A 13728-nucleotide genomic window follows, 5' to 3' on the forward strand; every position below is an offset into this window, starting at 1 on the left:
ATAGATGGCAGCGCCAGTCCCGAAAGTTTTGGACAGCACCTCGTATTACAGCTAATCGAGAAGACTATGAGGGCTGTTCGGAAACTAAGGTCCGATCGGTCGCAAAATACACTCCTGGAAATGGAAAAAAGAACTCATTGACACCGGTGTGTCAGACCCACCATACTCGCTCCGGACACTGCGAGAGGGCTGTACAAGCAATGATCACACGCACGGCACAGCGTACACACCAGGAACCGAGGTGTTTGCCGTCGAATGGCGCTAGCTGCGCAGCATTTGTGCACCGCCGCCGTCAGTGTCAGCCAGTTTGCCGTGGCATACGGAGCTGCATCGCAGTCTTTAACACTGGTAGCATGCCGCGACAGCGTGGACGTGAACCGTATGTGCAGTTGACGGACTTTGAGCGAGGGCGTATAGTGGGCATGGGGGAGGCCGGGTGGACATACCGCCGAATTGCTCAACACGTGGGGCGTGAGGTCTCCACAGTACATCGATGTTGTCGCCAGTGGTCGGCGGAAGGTGCACGTGCCCGTCGACCTGGGACCGGACCGCAGCGACGCACGGATGCACGCCGACCGTAGGATCCTACGCAGTGCCGTAGGGGACCGCACCGCCACTTCCCAGCAAATTAGGGACACTGTTGCTCCTGGGGTATCGGCGAGGACCATTCGCAACCGTCTCCATGAAGCTGGGCTATGGTCCCGCACACCGTTAGGCCGTCTTCCGCTCACGCCCCAACATCGTGCAGCCCGCCTCCAGTGGTGTCGCGACAGGCGTGAATGGAGGGACAAATGGAGACGTGTCGTCTTCAGCGATGAGAGTCGCTTCTGCCTTGGTGCCAATGATGGTTGTATGCGTGTTTGGCGCCATGCAGGTGAGCGCCACAATCAGGACTGCATACGACCGAGGCACACAGGGCCAACACCCGGCATCATGGTGTGGGGAGCGATCTCCTACACTGGCCGTACACCTCTGGTGATCGTCGAGGGGACACTGAATAGTGCACGGTACATCCAAACCGTCATCGAACCCATCGTTCTACCACTCCTAGACCGACAAGGGAACTTGCTGTTCCAACAGGACAATGCACGTCCGCATGTATCCCGTGCCACCCAACGTGCTCTAGAAGGTGTAAGTCAACTACCCTGGCCAGCAAGATCTCCGGATCTGTCCCCCATTGAGCGTGTTCTGGACTGGATGAAGCGTCGTCTCACGCGGTCTGCACGTCCAGCACAAACGCTGGTCCAACTGAGGCGCCAGGTGGAAATGGCATGGCAAGCCGTTTCACAGGACTACATCCAGCATCTCTACGATTGTCTCCATGGGAGAATAGCAGCCTGCATTGTTGCGAAAGGTGGATATACACTGTACTAGTGCCGACATTGTGCATGCTCTGTTGCCTGTGTCTATGTGCCTGTGGTTCTGTCAGCGTGATCATGGGATGTATCTGACCCCAGGAATGTGTCAATAAAGTTTCCCCTTCCTGGGACAATGAATTCACGGTGTTCTTATTTCAATTTCCAGGAGTGTAGAAACCACTGTAAAAATCCGATGAAACTGTGCACAGATGTGTTGACCGGTGTTTCTATTGCGCCCGTCGATGTCGTCACGTCGCTCTGTTCAGTTCTGAGCGCTCAGTTAGCACGTAAACATTCCTAGTAAATAGTATCTCCCGCAAAGTATGAGATTTCGTCTGATTTCGTGAAGCCCACATAACGTACCTGTCATACATTTCCTTCCTCATGACAATTGTCGGCAGCACATTGCGGAGGCACCAAAGACACTCTTGCAGTGTTTTCGACGATAAGTCTTTGGTCGCCCTACATATAGACCGGACGTGGCTCCCCCTGATTTTCATCTCTGCGCACATGAACCGCTGGCTAACCTTTGACATAGACAGTGAGCTGCAGGCCAGCGTAGAAAAATGGCTGAATGCAAAGACGTTCTGTGACGAGGGTATTGGAAAGTTGGTACAACGCCACGAAAAATGTCTACGTCGGAGCAGCGACTGTTTAGAAATAGCTGGAAACTGTAGCTAACTATTGTAAATAAAACATTTTTTGATTTTCACAGTGATTTCTTTTTCACTACTGATCGGATTTCGTACATGACTATCAACTCTTAAGACATTACAAAGAAGCTGTCATATATAAGGGGCGATCAATTGAGAAGTTTCTGCAGTGTATATGCAACAAAGTACCACTCCTGTGACGGTACACAAGCACCGACATCAAGGGAAGGGATTAATGTTGCATTCGTGCACGCGGTAAATACAGAAACATGAACTACGACCGCGCTATTACAAAATGCTTCCAAAAACACGACCAAGGTGCTGCAATTTTTTTCCCCGAAAACCATCGTTGTGGAATGGTGTGCCTCGTTACGTGATACAAGGAGGCCTGCTGCTTCATAATAACGCACGTACCCATATTGTAAATATCGTAACACACAAGCTACGGCAAGTGAAGTGGTACACACTCGAGCACCCGCACTATAGTCCTCATCTCTCCCCTTAAAAAAGGCCTTGAAGGGTTGACGACTCCTGCTGGACGAGTATGAGCGGCACTTGGTTTTGGACCTCTTGACACAGCAGTACACGGAGTTTTACCACACGGGTATCTCCCGTCCGGAGCGTCGGTGGGATGGTTTCCTTGCTGCTCACGGTGATTCTGCCTGATTGGCGTATCGGTATTGGACTGTACGGCCTTCCAACGGAAATGTTTTTATCGCCCGTATACACTAAAGAGCCAAGAAAAGTGTTACACCTGCCTACTAGACTCGATTAATGTCTGAAGTAGTGCTGGAGGGAACTGACACCATGAATCCTGCAGGACTGTCAGTAAATCCGCAAGACTATGAGTGGGTGCAGATCTCTTCTAAACAGCACGTTACAAGGCATCCCAGATATGCTCAATAATGTTCATGTCAGGGGAGTTCGGTGGCCAGCGGAGGTGTTTCAACTCAGAAGAGATATCCTGGAGACACTGTAAAGCAATTCTGGACGTGTGGGATCTCGCATTGTTCTGCTGGAATTGCCCAAGTTCGTCAGAATGCACAATGGACATGAATGGATGCCAGTGATCAGACAGGATGCTTACGTACGTGTCACCTGTCAGAGTCGTATGTAGAAGTATCAGGGGTCCCATATCACTTCAACTGCACACGCCCCATAACGTTTACAGGGCGTCCATCAGCTTCAACAGTCCCCTTCTGATATGCAAGGTCCATGGATTCATGAGGTTGTCTCCATACCCGTACACGCCCATCCGGTCGATACAATTTGAAACGAGACTTGTGTCACCAGACAACTTGTTTCCAGTCATCAATAGTCGAATGTCAGTGTTGACAGGCCCAAGCAAAGGGTAAAGCGACATGTCGTGGAGTCATCAACGGTACTTGAGTGGGCCTTCGGCTTCGAAAGACCCTATCTACATCGTCATCTGCCCGCATCTCGTGGTCGTGCGGTAGCGTTCTCGCTTCCCACGCCCGGGTTCCCGGTTTCGATTCCCGGCGGGGTCAGGGATTTTCTCTGCCTCGTGATGGCTGGATGTTGTGTGATGTCCCTAGGTTAGTTAGGTTTAAGTAGTACTAAGTTCTAGGGGACTGATGACCATAGATGTTAAGTCCCATAGTGCTCAGAGCCATTTGAACCATTTTTACATCTTCATCTACATGGACACTCTGCAAATCACATTTAAGTGCCTGGCAGAGGGTTCATCGAACCACCTTCACAATTCTCTATTATTCCAATCTCGTATAGCGCGCAAAAAGAAAGAATACCTACATCTTTCCGTATGAGCTCTAATTTCCCTTATTTTATCGTGGTGATCGTTTCGCCCTATCTAGGTCGGCGTCAACAAAATATTTTCACATTCGGAGGAGAAAGTTGGTGATTGGAATTTAATGAGAAGATTTCGTCGCAACGAAAAACTCCTTTCTTTTAATGATTTCCAGGCCAAATCCTGTTTCATTTCTGTGGCACTCTCTCCCATATTTCGCGATAATACAAAACGTGCTGCGTTTCTTTAAACTTTTTCGATGTACTCCGTCAGTCCTGTCTGGTAAGGATCACACCGCGCAGCAGTTTTCTAAAAGAGGACTGACAAGAGTAATGTAGGCAGTCTCCTTAGTAGGTCTGTCACATTTTCTAAGTGTCCTGCCAATAAAACGCAGCGTTTGGTTAGCCTTCCCCACAACCGATGATGTTTCTTTGAAAGGTTCGCACGCTCACACTTGTTGATGGTCGAGCATTTAAATCTGCAGAAATTTGCGGAAGGGTTGCACTTCTGTTCACGGTACACTCGCGAAATGGTCGTACGGGAAGATCCCCACTTGATCACTGTCTCGGAGATGCTGTGTCCCTTCGCTCGAGCGCCGTCTATAAGACCACGTTCCAATTCACTTCAATCTTGATTACTTGCCATTGTAGCAACAGTAACCGATCCAACGACTGCGCCAGACACTTGTTGTCTTATACAAGGTGTTACAAAAAGGTACCGCCAAACTTTCAGGAAACATTCCTCACACACAAAGAAAGAAAATATGTTATGTGGACATGTGTCCGGAAACGCTTACTTTCCACGTTAGAGCTCATTTTATTACTTCTCTTCAAATCACATTAATCATGGAATGGAAACGCACAGCAACAGAACGTACCAGCGTGACTACAAACACTTTGTTACAGGAAATGTTGAAAATGTCCTCCGTTAGCGAGGATACATGCGCCAACCCTCCGTCGCATGGAATCTCTGATGCGCTGATGCAGCCCTGGGGAATGGCGTATTGTATCACAGCCGTCCACAATACGAGCACGAAGAGTCTCTACATTTGGTACCGGGGTTGCGTAGACAAGAGCTTTCAAATGCCCCCATAAATGAAAGTCAAGAGGGTTGAGGTCAGGAGAGCGGGGAGGCCATGGAATTGGTCCGCCTCTACCAATCCATCGGTCACCGAATCTGTCGTTGAGAAGCGTACGAACACTTCGACTGAAATGTGCAGGAGCTCCATCTTGCATGAACCACATGTTGTGTCGTACTTGTAAAGGCACAGGTAGAGTATATCGTGTCAAATAATGATAACGTGCTCCATTGAGCGTAGGTGGAAGAACATACGTCCCAATCAAGACATCACCAACAGTGCCTGCCCAAACTTTCACAGAAAATCTGTGTTGATGACGTGATTGCATAATTGCGTGCGGATTCTCGTCAGCCCACACATGTTGATTGTGAAAATTTACAATTTAATCACATTGGAATGAAGCCTCATCCGTAAAGAGGACATTTGCACTGAAATGAGGATTGACACATTGTTGGATGAACCATTCGCAGAAGTGTACCCGTGGACGCCAATCAGCTGCTGATAGTGCCTGCACACGCTGTACATGGTACGGAAACAACTGGTTCTCCCGTAGCGCTCCCCATACAGTGACGTGATCAACGTTACCTTGTACAGCAGCACCTTCTCTGACGCTGACATTAGGGTTATCGTCAACTGCACGAAGAACTGCCTTGTCCATTGCAGGTGTCCTCGTCGTTCTATGTCTTCCCCAGTCGCGAGTCATAGACTGGAATGTTCCGTGCTCCCTAAGACGCCGATCAATTGCTTCGAACGTCTTCTCGTCGGGACACTTTCGGTCTGGAAATCTGTCTCGATAGAAACGTACCGCACCACGGCTATTGCCCCGTGCTAATCCATACATCAAGTGGGCATCTGCCAACTCGGCATTTGTAAACATTGCAATGACTGCAAAACCACGTTCGTGATGAACACTAACCTGTTGATGCTACGTACTGATGTGCTTGATGCTAGTACTGTAGAGCAATGAGTCGCATGTCAACACAAGCACCGAAGTCAATATTACCTTCCTTCAATTGGGCCAACTGGCGGTGAATCGAGGAATTACAGTACATACTGACGAAACTAAAATGAGCTCTAACATGATAATTAAGCGTTTGCGGACGCATGTTCACATAACATCTTTTCTTTATTTGTGTGTGAGGAATGTTTCCTGAAATTTTGGCCGTACCTTTTTGTAGCACCTTGTATGGGCGTTGCCGAGGGCAGTGCTGTGTGCTGCCTCTTCCCATATCTTTGTATTTGAATACGTGCCTATACCAGTATCTTTGGCGCTTCAGTGTATAAACAAATGCCATTTGTTCTTACAACGATGCCATTCTAAAATCTTTAACCGTGTCCCTCTTATATGTTACAGTTTACTTTAAACGCGTGTCTGTTAAAGGAGGCGTTTCATGTGTCTTCCGCGCATTTGGATGTAACACTGCGCTCGTCTCTGCAGTGAGTTACGAATTCCAGAAAACACCGGCCGTAAGGATTGACAAGAGAGTGCAGCTCATTGCGTAAGTTCTTCAACCGCATCATCTGTATACTTAACTTCTAAGATCATCATAATTGGAAAAAAATCCAAAGATTGGAAGTCAGGTGATCTTTGTAGGTCAAGGTACTGTCCCATAATGACGCGTTGGATGACCTCGTATATGTGCAGCAAAATGAACCGGTATCCCATCATCAATCTTCGTTCTCCAGCCATGGTTCATGTTTAAAATCTGAGCCCAAGCAAATGGAGACTTTACGAAGAGTTTACACTACAAGTATTTGTATTAACTATGGAAATATTTTATACCTGCTTCGCGGTGTCAACAAATTTAACCAATCATTTACTTTTAAAATAACTGTAAAGTTGTGTGGCGTTAATGGTTACGATACCACTAAGGGCAGGTTCAACCGCCACATTGGAAAGGTTTTTACTGTCCTTTGCGCCCGCAGGGCATCTTTCCTTCGCTGAGTATGAGAGCTGTGTGGAAATGAGTTAAATGTAGGTGACAGTGATGATGTTTGTGAGCAATGTAGTGCTATCTTCGCGTTGAAGATGACGAGAGGAGGGAGAAGGTGAAACCCGGTGCTGATTCTCAGCATACATCTCTCGAAGCGCAGCGAGTGGACCGCCGAGCTCAACGTCTCCGTCCGACGGGATCCTGCGGAGAGGTATAGAATTGAATACAGAACACTGGCGCTTTCGCCACGCTCCCTGTTCCTTCCGCCGTAAGACATTTGCGTCAATTAGGTCAAGATTTCATACTGAAGTCAGACCCAGGTTTACTATGCGATATTACGGTATACATTAACCTGTATCCTTTTAAATACTAATAGCGATACATCTTGTATACCCGGCCGCTGTGGACAAGCGGTTCTAGGCGCTTCAGTCCGGAACCGCGATGCTGCTTCGGTCGCTGGTTCGAATCCTGCCTCGGGCATGGATGTGTGTGATGTCCTTAGGTTAGTTAGGTTTAAGTAGTTCTAGGGGACTGATGACCTCAGATGTTAAATTCCATAGCGCTCAGAGCCATTTTTGAGCCATGTTATGTATAAATGATGTGGAGCGTGGCGTGCTGTTTTTATTTTGTATTTCTTCCGTTGTGAGTTTTCCAAATTTTAATTTATTGATAGCTCTGTTTCGTGCCTTCGCAGATAATATGAAATAAATCCAAAAATGATAATTAAATAGATAGTATAGATTTTATGTTTTTATTTGAAATTCGATGATGGAAATAATAACAGGGACCATAGCTTCTCCTTTATTTTATAGTCTTTGCCATCGATACATTCTTTGACGTTATCCACTGTTTGTTACCCGATGTGACGTACTTGTCGTCAGATTATCAATTTTAAAGTATAAGTAAGTACCAGTAACTTCATTATCTTCAAAGTGACGAATGCTGACCTCTAGAATATTCACAAAGATGTATAATATACTCGCGAGAAGTATTGAGTTGTATCATGATACGATGTAATGAGGAGCACGCTTAAACGCCCGTGAATATGTGTACAATAGGCGGATTATGGTGAGTTTCTGATGACACTCAGAGGTTAATCTGGATTACTTGGAGTTCATTAGGAATGTGTCAATATTTTGCAGCGTTGTAGAATTATCGGGAATCTAAGCACCTTCGAGATAAGGAATTTAGTTTTAATATCTGGTTTGCTTTCTTTGACCAAGAGCAACGGCTAACGGTGTAAGTGGGTAGCCTGCAGGTATGGATGAAGAAGTGACAGTGCGCCCGAAGTCGCACAGCCGCCGCAGCGGAGGTTTGGCTCAGGGCCAGTCGACTTTCTCTGCTCCAGTTGGAGGTCGGGTCTTGCAGGCTCGACTCAGCCACCCAGCTTGCACTGTCAGAGCAACTGGGGGCGTAGCTCAGATGGTAGAGCGCTCGCTTAGCATGTGAGAGGTACCGGGATCGATACCCGGCGCCTCCAGCTATAATTTTAAGTTTGTTAACCATACTAAAAAACCTCTGTATGACTCACGGATAAATGATTTAAGAATTAAAGTTAACAACTCATTCATCAGTTGAGTTGCTAAGTCGTCGTCATATAAACAAACCAGATCATTGCTAGCTTCCGGACGAGTCTTTCTCCGAGATACGTATATGTAGAGTGAACACCTATGCACGGTAGTCAGAAACAGTCTGAAAAGGCTGTTAAAAGCCTATTTCAGGGTACGTTGTACTGGGAAATAATTTTTTGAAAACAAACTTCGATTCGATGCACGGAGTTATTTAGCGTTGAAGTTAGCGAATCAGGCCTCTACGCTTGTGAACTCAAGCGGCCCGCCAGATACAACTCGTGACAGTTGTCCTCACAGCTAAACTGATAGCGCACGAGAGGGCTCAGTCTTTGTCTCCGGTTCGATTTGTACTACCGTCCCAATCCAGTTACTGTATCGCTCTCTTATTCGGTTTTGGCAAACCAAACGCAGAACACGCTTGGTGACGCCGCCTGTGGTGGCCCGCTTGAATTTGCGCGTGCAAGGGCCTGATTGGCTAACTTCAGTGTTAATTAACTCGGAAACGCCGCAACGTATCAAATTTTTTCTGCCGGCCGCGGTGGCAGAGCGGTTCTAGGCGCTTCAGTCCGGAACCGCGCGACTGCTACGGCCGCAGATTCGAATCCTGCCTCGGGCATGGATGTGTGTGATGTCCTTAGGTTAGTTAGGTTTAAGTAGTTCTAAGTCTAGGGGACTGATGACCTCAGATGTTAAGTCCCATAGTGCTCAGAGCCATTTTGAAACTTTCTGAACAATTATTTCTCAGCACAACTTACCCTGCAGTACCCTTACAAGCTTTTCAGACTGTTTCTGACCACCCTCTGTACATGCATATACAGCTGTACGGTGCCGTTATTTCGGCTTACTACTGGGACAATGTGGCCGTACTGATGTATGGGTGAATATTTATAAGTGTGCGTGTATGTGGTCTGTTTAGCTCACCTTGTATTGTATTGAATACCATCGAGTAGGTCAAATAATTATATAGCACTGAATAGTAAATAATAATAATAATAATAATAATAATTCAGACGTCTGTAGACGTGTTAAGCGACTACAAAAGACATTAAGAGAATTATGAAGTACTGCAGTGCGCTTGAATAACACATCAAACTAGAAAAATAAATATTATTACAGCAGTGCTGCCCATGGTCTCTGACTGCACACTATGTCATCAACTATAAATAAATTTTATTATTGGTTTTAAAAGAAAGAATATCGATACACGTTCGCTCCAGGTCCACACGCCTGCACGTTAGATATTCCTAATTTATGTCAGTTGTCTTTTACATAGAGGTGGAAGACGTGTCCTCCTCTGATCTAAACTGATACTTGATTGTCCGTGACAATAATGAAAATATACTACAGCATTACGTTTGTGCCTGCAACTAGGTACAAAACTAATTTGGTTGAACCTATAAACATATTGCTAGGTGGATGTGCACTAAATTACTTTAATATAAATTGATTACAATAGAAGCATAGTCCATTAATTTTTTGATACTTCGCATGCTAACTAAACCAAGATTGATTGTATAAATTATGCCCTTTCGCTGCACATCAGCAAACACAACAGCAACACTTACAAGACAGTGCTGGCACAGTTTTCTTTTATTTATTTTCGTTTATATGTCTGCTGACTACACGGTGACCTATTACATATACACTAAAGCTGGAGTACATCACGATTCTTAGGGCTTTCCTGAACTGGGATGCTCTATGAAACGTCCCTGATTTCCAAATGCAATTACGAAAAGCGTGATACTTGAGGGATCAAGTACAGAAACTCAGAAAGTTTTGTGTAAAAAATTCTTACACTTTTACATGGGCTCCTTTCGCAACCCTCAAAAGGTCTAGATGATACACTGTCGCAACTTACGTGCGCTCAAAGATGTCTAGGGTGATGGACTGTATTGCATCCACAATTCTTGTGCACAGATCGCCAAGATTACATACGGCCAAGGCATACACAATTTCTTTCACATAAGCACACAGGAAGAAATCCAGAGCGCCTATGGGTCTATGTCCGGACATCGCAGTGGCCACTTGTTTGGTCTATCAGGCTCCATCTATCGCAGCCGGAAAGCTCTGTCCAGGAAGTCACAAACAAATAGATTAGATTAGATTAGATTAGATTAATACTTGTTCCATAGATCATGAATACGACACTTCGTAATGATGTGGAACGTGTCAGGTTAATAAAAGATGTCTGTACAAGAAATTACATTACACAAAATATTGCATGACACTAATGATTAAGTTTTTTTTTTTTTTTTTTTTTTTTTTACTTACTTTATATCTAAAAATTCAGCCAATGAGTAGAAGGAGTTGTCATCTAGAAATTCTTTTAATTTATTTTTAAATGTTAGTTGGCTATCTGTCAGGCTTTTGATGCTGTTTGGTAGGTGCCCAAAGACTTTTGTGGCAGCATAATTTACCCCTTTCTGTGCCAAAGTCAGATTTAACCCTGCATCTTCACGATCATCCTTTCTCCTGGTGTTATAGGTATGCACACTGCTATTACTTTTGAATTGGGTTGGATTATTATCAACAAATTTCATAAGGGAATATATATACTGTGAGGTTACTGTGAGGATCCCTAGATCCTTAAATAGATGTCTGCAGGATGACCGTGGGTGGGCTCCAGCAATTATTCTGATTACACGTTTTTGTGCAATGAATACTTTTCTACTCAACGATGAATTACCCCAGAATATGATGCCATACGAAAGCAGTGAATGAAAGTAGGCATAGTAAGCTAATTTACTGAGATTCTTATCACCAAAATTTGCAATAACCCTAATAGCATACGTAGCTGAACTCAGACGTTTCAGCAGACCATCAATGTGTTGCTTCCAGTTTAACCTCTCATCAATGGACACACCTAAAAATTTTGAAAATTCTACCTTAGCTACAGACTTCTGTTCAAATTCTATATTTATTACTGGAGTTTTGCCATTTACTGTACAGAACTGTATATACTGTGTTTTATCAAAATTTAAAGAGAGTCCGTTTGCTGAGAACCACTTAATAATTTTGTGAAAAACATCATTTACAATTACATCACTTAGTTCTTGGTTTTTGGATGTTATTACTATACTTGTATCATCAGCAAAAAGAACTAACTTTGCATCTTCATCAATGTGGAATGGTAAGTCATTAATGTATATCAAGAACAGTAAAGGACCTAAGACCGAACCCTGTGGGACCCCGTGCTTGATAGCACCCCAGTTTGAGGAATCAGCTGTTTTAACATTACACGAACCACTTATTTCAACTTTCTGCATTCTTCCAGTTAAGTATGAATTAAACCATTTGTGCACTGCCCCACTCAAACCATAATGATTTAGCTTATCTAAAAGAATTCCATGATTTACACAATCAAAGGCCTTTGAGAGATCACAAAAAATACCAATGGGTGATGTCCGGTTATTCAGAGCATTTAATATTTGATCAGTGAAAGCATGTATAGCATTTTCTGTTGAAAAGCCTTTCTGAAAACCAAACTGACATTTTGTTAGTACTTTATTTTTACAAATATGGGAGGCTACTCTTGAATACATTACTTTCTCAAAAATTTTTGATAGAGCTGTCAGAAGAGAGATTGGGCGGTAGTTGTTGACATCCGACATATCCCCCTTTTTATGCAATGGTTTTACAATGGCATATTTCAGTCTATCAGGGAAAACACCCTGCTCCAAAGAGCTATTACATACGTGGCTGAGAATTCTACTTATCTGTGGGGAACAAGCTTTAAGTACTTTGCTGGAAATGCCATCAATTCCGTAAGAGCTTTTACTTTTCAGTGAGTTTATTATTTTACTGATTTCAGAGGGAGAGGTTGGTGGAATTACAGCTGTTTCAAACTGTGCAGGTATGGCCTGTTCTATTAATAGCCTTGCCTCTTCTAGTGAAGATCTAGATCCTATTTTCTCCACAACATTTAAAAAATGATTATTCAAAATATTTTCAATTTCTGATTGTTTGTTAGTGCACTTGTCATTCAATTTTATTGCACTAAAGTCTTCCTGTGCTCTTGGTTGCCCTGTTTCCCTTTCAATAATATTCCAAATTGCTTTAATTTTATTATCAGAGTTACTGATCTCAGACATGATACACATGCTTCTGGACTTTTTAATAACTTTTCTTAGTACCGCACAATAGTTTTTATAATATTGAACAATTTCGGGGTCAGTACTCCATCTTGCTGTTAGATACAGTTCTCTTTTGTGGTTGCAAGATATTCTTATTCCTTTAGTTAGCCAAGGTTTTTTATATGTTTTCTTGGAATTATGTTTAACTATTTTCTTGGGAAAACAATTTTCAAATACCCTTAAAAATGTATTGTGAAATAAGTTATATTTCAAGTTTGCATCGGGTTCCTTATACACTTCATCCCAGTCTAGCTGCTGTAGGCTTTCCCTAAAGTTTGCAATATTTATATTGTTAATTGAACGCACTGCTTTGAAAGTCTGATTTATTATACTGCATGGAGCTATGTCATGTACTGTAACAAGCTGTGCACTATGATCTGAAAGACCATTCTCAACAGGATAAGCATTTATGTCCTTAAACTTATCTTGGTCTATAAAAAAGTTATCTATCAATGTACTGCTGTTCTTTGTTATCCGAGTAGGAAAATCAATGACGGAGCTCAAATTGAAAGAACTGAGTAATACTAAAAGGTCATTCTTCCTATTACACTCTTTCAGGGAATCAACATTGAAATCCCCACAAATGATAATTTGCTTCCCCCTGTCTGACAGATAGCACAACAAAGCATCCAAGTTTTCCAGAAATAGCTGGAAATTCCCTGAGGGGGACCTATACACTGTTACAATTATGAAAGTGCCATCCTTTAGTTTAAGTTCAGTGGCACATGCTTCCATATGTTGCTCTACACAAAATTTTTTAGTTTCTAAATTTTTTGCACTGTGGAAGCTTTTGACATATATGGCAACTCCTCCTCTCATCATATTATCTCTACTTACATGTGCAGCTAATTTGTACCCATTGATGCTAACCTTTTGCATATCAGTGACAATGTGATGCTCAGACAGGCATAGTACATCTATTACATTCTCAGTTTCTATATCTTCTAAACAAAGCAGAAGCTCATCAATTTTATTGTTCAATCCCCCAATATTTTGATGAAATATACTAACATTTTTGATTTTACTTTTGCAACTATCTTGAACTTTTTTGACATCTTTAGTACTTGCATGGCTGAGTTTCCCACTGGACACTGATCTTACACTAAAAAAGAGTTTCCACCATGAGATGTAGTTCCTCCCCCCTTTAAATTTCCTGCTATCAGCCCAGCCAGTTTACCCTTCCCTTTCCTGTTGAGGTGTAGGCCATGTCTAGTATAGTCCCACCTACAGAGT

General features: G+C 43.6%; 1 protein-coding gene and 1 non-coding gene across 2 annotated transcripts in view; both read left to right on the forward strand.

The window, feature by feature from the left end:
• Positions 1 to 13728, forward strand: part of LOC126364614 (uncharacterized) — a 411746-nt gene that overhangs the window by 347670 nt on the left and 50348 nt on the right. The window lies entirely within an intron of this gene.
• On the forward strand, positions 8199 to 8271 carry Trnaa-agc (transfer RNA alanine (anticodon AGC)). Its single transcript has one exon. It is a non-coding gene; the product is annotated as a tRNA-Ala (tRNA).

Source organism: Schistocerca gregaria, chromosome 1 (genome assembly GCF_023897955.1).
Source record: "Schistocerca gregaria isolate iqSchGreg1 chromosome 1, iqSchGreg1.2, whole genome shotgun sequence".
NCBI lineage: Eukaryota > Metazoa > Arthropoda > Insecta > Orthoptera > Acrididae > Schistocerca > Schistocerca gregaria.